The following is a 9,331-nucleotide window of genomic DNA, read 5'->3' on the forward strand; positions in this document are numbered from 1 at the left end:
AAAAAAGGAATCTTTGCATTATTTTGAAGTAGAATAAAACCCCTCATTTCCCCAAATTTATTTTCGGGGAAATGTTTATTTTAGTGAGAGAAGCGATAATGGCTTTGCGGAAATCGTAATAATCTCAACTTAATGTTGTGTTTACTTTTCTGTTTCTAATAGAGTTTCTATGAATATATATGTGTATATAGGATAAAGTGGGTTATCGTTCCGTGACGCAGACAAGTCTTTCCCCGTTTGTTCCACGAAAAGCTTAGTAACGTTTCTCGGAACTTCCGAGAGCTGTATTAATCGAGAAAGATATTCCGAACAGACACCAGTGTAGCCAGCAGGGTGGGTATACCAGTACCACGTATCATTCATAACGTACACGTCAACTACATGATTTGATGTTGCATTCATTCCGACTTGCTATCTGTCTTGTTTATCTCTGGTTTCAGTATGCTATTTTTGGGTATTAATATTCAGATGTACACATGTATCACTACCTGACATTTAGCTCGAGTCAGATATCTACATGTACAGTATGAACGTTCACGCATTGTTAATAATACTTAGTAAACCGACGGGTTATTGATTTTATGTTCCACGAAAAGCTTAAACGGTGGCATATTCCGGAAATTCTGCTGTCTAAAAATAGGTTACTGTGAATATGCACTGATTGTACAGCGTTAGTCATCATACGGCACGTACGAGTACACACACAGAACAGATGTCTACCTCCCTTTACTGTACATACTACGCCATTTCACCTTTACTGTATTGATCACCCTAGATATAGCTACCTCGAGCCCCTAGTACTAATATAACAATATATAACCTCCCCTGCCCCGGCCGACGCAAAATATACAAAAAATTCTCCTCGTCTGAAGCTACGTTATGGCATTTACTGTACCTACCTTATGTACTTAACATGTTTTCTTGCCCTTAATAACCCATAACTGTACATTATACATGGTTCCCTGCCCTCAATAACCGGTAACTGTACATGATCCCCTGCCCTCAATAACCTGTACCCTTACATGGTACCCCTCCTCACTAACCCGTAACTGTACATGCTCCCCTGCCCTCAATACCCTGTAACCTTACATGGTTCCCCTCCTCAATAACCCATAACTGTACATTATACCTGGTTCCCTGCCCCCAATAACCCGTAACTGTACATGGTTCCCTGCCCTCAATAACCCGTAACTGTACCTGGTTCCCTGCCCTCAATAACCTGTAACTGTACATGATCCCCTGCCCTCAATAACCTGTAACCTTACATGGTACCCCTCCTCAATAACCGGTAACTGTACATGATCCCCTGCCCTCAATAACCGGTAACCTTACATGGTACCCCTCCTCAATAACCCGTAACTGTACATGGTTCCCTGCCCTCAATAACCCGCAACCGTACCCTTTACCTTCCGCCCTTTATTGCACATGTTACCCAACGTCACATTTTGTACATGTTACCGTTTTCCCCTCTATTGTTCATAATCAACGAAAACTTAACAAATCAAACGGTTCTGTTTTATTCAGATACATGCAGCAATATTGATTTTTGCACGATAAGTTACCGCGTGGTTTTTTCCCATTTTTCCCTGACAAAGGATTATGATGTCATTTCTGCATAAATATCAGTCACATAAAGGGTCCGGCTAAATATGTGTCATTTGCAGCAGATTTGCACTCAATCGTTTGGACTGCGTTCGTGACACCTCCCTGCTTTTTGACTTAAAACAATAATAGTATTATGTATATGTAAGTAACTGCATTAACCGTGTGCCATCCCTCAACCTTTGTTTGTTGTGAGCACTGTATCCGATACGTGCACGTCAATATCTATTTTTTTTAATAAAAACATACATGTACATGTAAATAAGCATAATATCCTATGATTGGGAGCGTTTATCATGCATACTACATTGTACTTAATAATCTGTATGAAGATCATACCATTCCCACTGACAGTACCACTTCATAGGGGTAGGTCGCTTTTATTTTTACTTGGCGATGATATATACTTTTAAAAATGGCAAATTTTACTTTCCACAACTCAGGATAGATCGAAACATACCAGGTCTAGAACAGTCGTATGTAACTCTGCTTTATAAAACGTGATATTCAGAAAAATATAATCTCTGCTTTAAAATTATGTACATTTGTACATGTATACTATAAATAGATAGAACGTAAGGTAGAACGTTTATCAGCAAGTGTTTATAATTAGCTCGTTTTAGAAAGGTGATTCTGATTATAGGTATTCAGATATACTCGTTGATATACACAACATTGGAGTTGTCTGGTCTAGGAAAAGCTTTTCCGGAAATTCAGCTGTCTAAAAATAGGTTTCTGTGACTATGTACAGATTGTGTAGCGTGAGTTAATACACCGTCGCTCGTATGTCAAGTACACACACATGTTCTGGGAAGTCATGTTTCCGAGTAATCCTCCTTTTCACAGTACTGTATATGACTGATCTTCTAGGCCCGATTTTTTTTTATTACCGATAACAACAACAAAAATAAAGATCGGGCCTAGAAGTTACGGTTCTCGCAACTATATATATATGTTACCTTACTTTGCGTTACTGTTCTATTTACTCATATCACTGTTATGTTACCCTACCTCCTATCACTGTTATGTTACCCTACCTCCTATCACTGTTATGTTACCCTACCTCCTATCACTGTTAATGTTACCCTACCCCCTATCACTGTTAATGTTACCCTACCTCCTATCACTGTTAATGTTACCCTACCCCCTATCAATGTTAATGTTACCCTACCATTATACCTGGTTCCCTGCCCCCAACCCCCTATCAATGTTAATGTTACCCTACCCCCTATCACTGTTAATGTTCCCCTACCTCCTATCACTGTTAATGTTACCCTACCTCCTATCACTGTTAATGTCACCCTACCCCCTATCAATGTTAATGTTACCCTACCCCCTATCACTGTTAATGTTACCCTACCTCCTATCACTGTTAATGTTAACCTACCTCCTATCACTGTTATGTTACCCTACCTCCTATCACTGTTAATGTTACCCTACCTCCTATCAATGTTAATGTTACCCTACCTCCTATCACTGTTATGTTACCCTACCCCCTATCAATGTTAATGTTACCCTACCCCCTATCAATGTTAATTTTACCCTACCTCCTATCACTGATAATGTTACCCTAACTCCTATCACTGTTAATGTTACCCTACCTCTTATCAGTGTGAATGTTACCCTACCTCCTATCAGTGTTAATGCTACCCTACCCCCTATCAGTGTTAATGTTACCCTATCTCCTATCAGTGTTAATGTCACCCTACCTCCTATCACTGTTAATGTCACCCTACCTCCTATCACTGTTAATGTTACTCTACCTCCTATCAGTGTTAATGCTACCCTACCCCCTATCAGTGTTAACGTTACCCTATCTCCTATCAGTGTTAATATCACCCTACCTCCTATCACTGTTAATGTTACCCTACCTTCTATCAATATTAAAGTCACCCTACCTCCTATCACTGTTGATGTTACTCTACCTCCTATCAGTGTTAATGCTACCCTACCCCCTATCAGTGTTAATGTTACCCTACCTCCTATCACTGTTAATGTTACCCTACCTCCTATCACTGTTTATCTTACCCGCCTCTATCATTTACTGTTAATGTTACCCTACCTCCTATCACTCTTAATGTTACCCTACCTCTTATCACTGTTAATGTTACCCTACCCCCTATCAATGTTAATGTTACCCTACCTCCCATCACTGTTAATGTTACCCTATCTCCTATCACTGTTAATGTCACCCTACCTCCTATCACTGTTAATGTTACCCTACCTTCTATCACTGTTAATGTTACCCTATCTCGTATCACTGTTAATGTCACCCTACCTCCTATTACTGTTAATGTTACCCTACCTCATATCACTGTTAATGTTACCCTACCTCTTTTTTGTGTATGTTACCCTGCATGTAGCTCCCTTAACTATATTGGTCTTTGTTTCATCTTATTAACACCTAAGCACACGGTTACCTTTATAGCAAAACTGGATAATTCGGGGATTTGTATGCGAGAAATCATATTCTTTCAGAAACGAAAGTCCTATCCCTACATCGGTTTTCTGCGAATAAATACGTCATCGATTTAAATATAGACGAAGGTTTATATCTGCAGCCTCCACTGCAACATCACGTTATATTATTATGTCTGCTGTTGTTGCTGAAGAAACCATCAGGGTTTAGTTTCGTTTCATATTTTTATATAGCAGATAACCAACACACTAACCACCCGTCTCGGTCCATCGAAACTGTGAGTATTGACGAGTTGATGTTCTAGTTACGTTGTGTCTAATTATTCTAATAAGTTTACCGTATGTGATGTATTTGGTAAGCACACAGCGTAAAACGGTTCATTCTACGCAGTTACATACGGTTTGTTTGTACAATGTGACAATAGTTACATTTTGAATACAATGCATTGTATTTATCAGAACAATATAATATGTATATTCATATTCGAATCGATAAAATAGACATGCAAACAGTGTATGGTGTCAGCGAATGTACTAACAATTTTCGTATGGTATAATTGATACAATGTAAGTTGAGGGTAAATCGATAAAAATCGGTAATTGATAAACTATGACTATATGTATACTGACATTCGAAAAAAGTCATTCAATGTATTGTGTACAGTAAACAGTGTCAAATATATAAAGGTACTGCGTATATATATAGGTACAGTGTACAGAGTCAAAAATATAAAGGTACAAGGTACGGAGTCAAAAATATAAAGGTACAATGTACGGTGTCGCATATATATAGGTACAGTGTACAGTGTCAAATACATATATAAGTACAATGTACGGTGTAAAATATATATATAGGTACAGTGTATAGTGTCAGATATATATAGGTACAGTGTACTGTGTCATATATATATACAGGTACTGTGTACGGTGTCAAATATATATAGGTACAGTGTACAGTGTCAAATATATAAAGGTACAGTGTACAGTGTCAAATATATATAGGTACAGTGTACTGTGTCAAATATATATATAGTTACTGTCTACGGTGTCAAATATATATAGGTACGGTGTACAGTGTTAAATATATATATCGGTACAGTGTACTGTGTCAAATATATATAGGTACAGTGTACTGTGTCAAATATATATATAGGTATAGTGTACAGTGTAAAATGTATATAGGTACAGTGTACTGTGTCAAATATATATATAGGCACAATGCACGGTGTCAAATACATACAGAAGTACAATGCATGGTGTCAAATACATACAGAAGTACAGTGTACTATGGCAAATATATATACGTACATTGTACAGTGTCAAATACATATACGTACAGTGTACGGTGTCAAATATATATAGGTACAGTGTACAGTGTTAAATATATATAAGTAAAGTGTATAGTGTCAAATATATATATAGGTACAGTGTACTGTGTCAAATATATATAGGTACTGTCTAGGGTGTCAAATATATATAGGTACAGTGTACAGTCTCAAATATATATATAGGCACAATGCACGGTGTCAAATACATACAGAATTACAATGTACGGTGTCAAATATATATATAGGTACAGTGTACTATGTCAAATATATATAGGTAGAGTGTACATTGTCAAATATATATAGGTACAGTGTATAGTGTCAAATATATATAGGTACAGTGTACAGTGTCAAATATATACAGGTACAGTGTACAGTGTCAAATATATATAGGTACAGTGTACTGTGTCAAATATATATATAGTTACTGTCTACGGTGTCAAATATATATAGGTACGGTGTACAGTGTTAAATATATATATCGGTACAGTGTACTGTGTCAAATATATATAGGTACAGTGTCAAATATATATATAGGTATAATGTACAGTGTAAAATATATATAGGTACAGTGTACTGTGTCAAATATATATAGGTACAGTGTCAAATATATATATATAGGTACTGTGCTTGGTGTCTAATATATATATATATATAGGGTCAGTGTGTAGTGTCAAATATATTAACAAGTCTAAGTTCAGTGTAAAGTGTTAAATATATATATGTACAGTGTACAGTGTCAAATACATATACGTACAGTGTACAGTGTCAAATATATATAGATACAGTGTACAGTGTCAAAAATATATAGGTACAGTGTACTGTGTCAAATATATATATAGGTACAGTGTACAGTGTTAAATATATATATATTTAACACTGTACACTGTACCTATATATATATTTGACACTATACACTTTACTTATATATATTTAACACTGTACACTGTACCTATATATATATTTGACACAGTACACTGTACCTATATATTTTTGACACTGTACACTGTACATATATATATTTGACACTGTACACTGTACGTATATATACGTACAGTGTACAGTGTCAAATATATATAGGTACAGTGTACAGTGTCAAAAATATATAGGTACAGTGTACAGTGTCAAATATATATATAGGTACAGTGTACAGTGTTAAATATATATATATTTAACACTGTACACTGTACCTATATATATATTTGACACTGTACACTGTACTTATATATTTTTGACACTGTACACTGTACCTATATATATTTGACACAGTACACTGTATCTATATATATTTGACACTGTACACTGTACATATATATATTTGACACTGTACACTGTACGTATATGTATTTGGCACTGTACAATGTACGTATATATATTTGACATAGTACACTGTACTTCTGTATGTATTTGACACCGTGCATTGTGCCTATATATATATTTGACACAGTACACTTTACTTATATATATTTAACACTGTACAGTGTCAAATATATATAGGTACAGTGTACTGTGTCATATATATATACAGGTACTGTGTACGGTGTCAAATATATATAGGTACAGTGTACTGTGTCAAATATATATATAGGCACAATGCACGGTGTCAAATACATACAGAAGTACAATGCACGGTGTCAAATACATACAGAAGTACAGTGTACTATGTCAAATATATATACGTACATTGTACAGTGTCAAATACATATACGTACAGTGTACAGTGGCAAATATATATAGGTACAGTGTACAGTGTCAAATCTAATAGGTACAGTGTACAGTGTCAAATATATATATATAGGTACTGTCCACGGGTCTAATATATATATATAGGGGCAGTGTGTAGTGTCAAATATATTAACAAGTCTAAGTTCAGTGTAAAGTGTTAAATATATATATGTACAGTGTCAAATATATATAGATACAGTGTACTGTGTCAAATATATATAGGTACAGTGTATAGTGTTAAATATATATAGGTATAGTGTATAGTGTCAAATACATATAGGTACAGTGTATATTGTCAAATATATATAGGTACAGTGTACTGTGTCAAATTATTATAGGTAGTGTACTGTGTCAAATATATATAGGTACAGTGTACTGTGTCAAATATATATAGGTACAGTGTACAGTGTTAAATATATATAGGTACAGTGTACTTTATTACCCAATAGTCTATATGTTTCTGGCCTTTTGTCCAATTTCGGCTGTAGGGGTGAAACAGTCAAAACTGCTTTCCCGGTCGGAGCGAACTGTTACCCGGCGCGAATTCGATGCGCAGAAATCCCCCCTCGAGAGCCCCGTTCAAGCGTTTCGGTGACCGTGACTCAGTGTTGAAGCAATGGTAACATTGCATGCAGCATTGATACTAATATTTATTTGGTAATAAAACAATTGTTTCATGGTTATTTTGGGAACAGTCAAAACTATTATCCCTCGGTAGGGGGAAGCCCTGTGAAACTGTTTGCCCTTAGCCTAGCGGCTACATCGGTTTTCTGCGAATAAATACGTCATCGATTTAAATATAGACGAAGGTTTAGATCTGCAGCCTCCACTGCAACGTCACGTTATATTATCATGTCTGCTGTTGTTGCTGAAGAAACCATCAGGGTTTAGTTTCGTTTCATATTTTTATATAACAGACAACCAACACACTAACCACCCGTCTCGGTCCATCGAAACTGTGAGTATTGACGAGCTGATGTTCTAGTTACGTTATGTCTAATTATTCTAATAAGTTTACCGTATGTGATGTATTTGGTAAGCACACAGCGTAAAACGGTTCATTCTACGCAGTTACATACGGTTTGTTTGTACAATGTGACAATAGTTACATTTTGAATACAATGCATTGTATTTATCAGAACAATATAATATGTATATTCATATTCGAATCGATAAAATAGACATGCACACAGTGTATGGTGTCAGCCAATGTACTAACAATTTTCGTATGGTATAATTGATACAATGTAAGTTGAGGGTAAATCGATAAAAATCGGTAATTGATAAACTATGACTATATGTATACTGACATTCGAAAAAAGTCATTCAATGTATTGTGTACAGTAAACAGTGTCAAATATATAAAGGTACTGCGTATATATATAGGTACAGTGTGCAGAGTCAAAAATATAAAGGTACAATGTACGGTGTCGCATATATATAGGTACAGTGTACAGTGTCAAATACATATATAAGTACAATGTACGGTGTAAAAAATATATATAGGTACAGTGTATAGTGTCAAATATATATAGGTACAGTGTACTGTGTCATATATATATACAGGTACTGTGTACGGTGTCAAATATATATAGGTACAGTGTACTGTGTCAAATATATATATATAGGTACTGTGTACGGTGTCAAATATGTATAGGTACAGTGTACTGTGTCAAATATATATAGGTACAGTGTACAGTGTCAAATATATATAGGTACAGTGTACTGTGTCAAATATATATAGATACAGTGTACAGTGTCAAATATATATAGGTACAATGTAAAGTGTCAAATAAATATAGGTACAGTGTACAGTGTCAAATATATATAGGTACAGTGTACAGTGTACTTTATTTCCCAATAGTCTATATAAATTATAATTTGTCATTTTTGACAGTTTCTGGCCTTTTGTCAAATTTCGGCTGTTGGGGTGAAACAGTCAAAACTGTTTTCCCGGTCGGAGCGAACTGTTACAGTCCCGGCGCGAATTCGATGCGCAGGAATCCCCCCTCGAGAGCCCCCTTCAAGCGTTTCGGTGACCGTGACTCAGTGTTGAAGCAATGGCAACATTGCATGCAGCATTGATACTAATATTTATTTGGTAATAAAACAATTGTTTCATGGTTATTTTGGGAACAGTCAAAACTATTATCCCTCGGTAGGGGGAAGCCCTGTGAAACTGTTTGCCCTTGGCCTAGCGGCCTCGGGCAAACAGTTCCCCAGGGCTTCCCCCTACCTCGGGATGATAGTTTTGACTGTTC

The 9,331-nt window shown here is 36.0% G+C and overlaps 1 protein-coding gene across 1 annotated transcript in view; it reads left to right on the plus strand.

The window, feature by feature from the left end:
- The first annotated feature begins 308 nt into the window (after positions 1-308).
- Positions 309-9,331, plus strand: part of LOC110440822 (patched domain-containing protein 3-like) — a 22,579-nt gene continuing 13,556 nt past the window's right edge. Inside the window, exons 1-3 of the mRNA XM_021483954.1 lie at positions 309-333; positions 4,255-4,298; positions 7,985-8,028. The gene's annotated coding sequence lies outside the window, so the exon portion shown is untranslated. The remainder of the gene's footprint in view (positions 334-4,254; positions 4,299-7,984; positions 8,029-9,331) is intronic.

Source organism: Mizuhopecten yessoensis, unplaced genomic scaffold, assembly GCF_002113885.1.
Source record: "Mizuhopecten yessoensis strain PY_sf001 unplaced genomic scaffold, ASM211388v2 scaffold1779, whole genome shotgun sequence".
In the NCBI taxonomy this organism is placed as follows: Eukaryota; Metazoa; Mollusca; class Bivalvia; order Pectinida; family Pectinidae; genus Mizuhopecten; species Mizuhopecten yessoensis.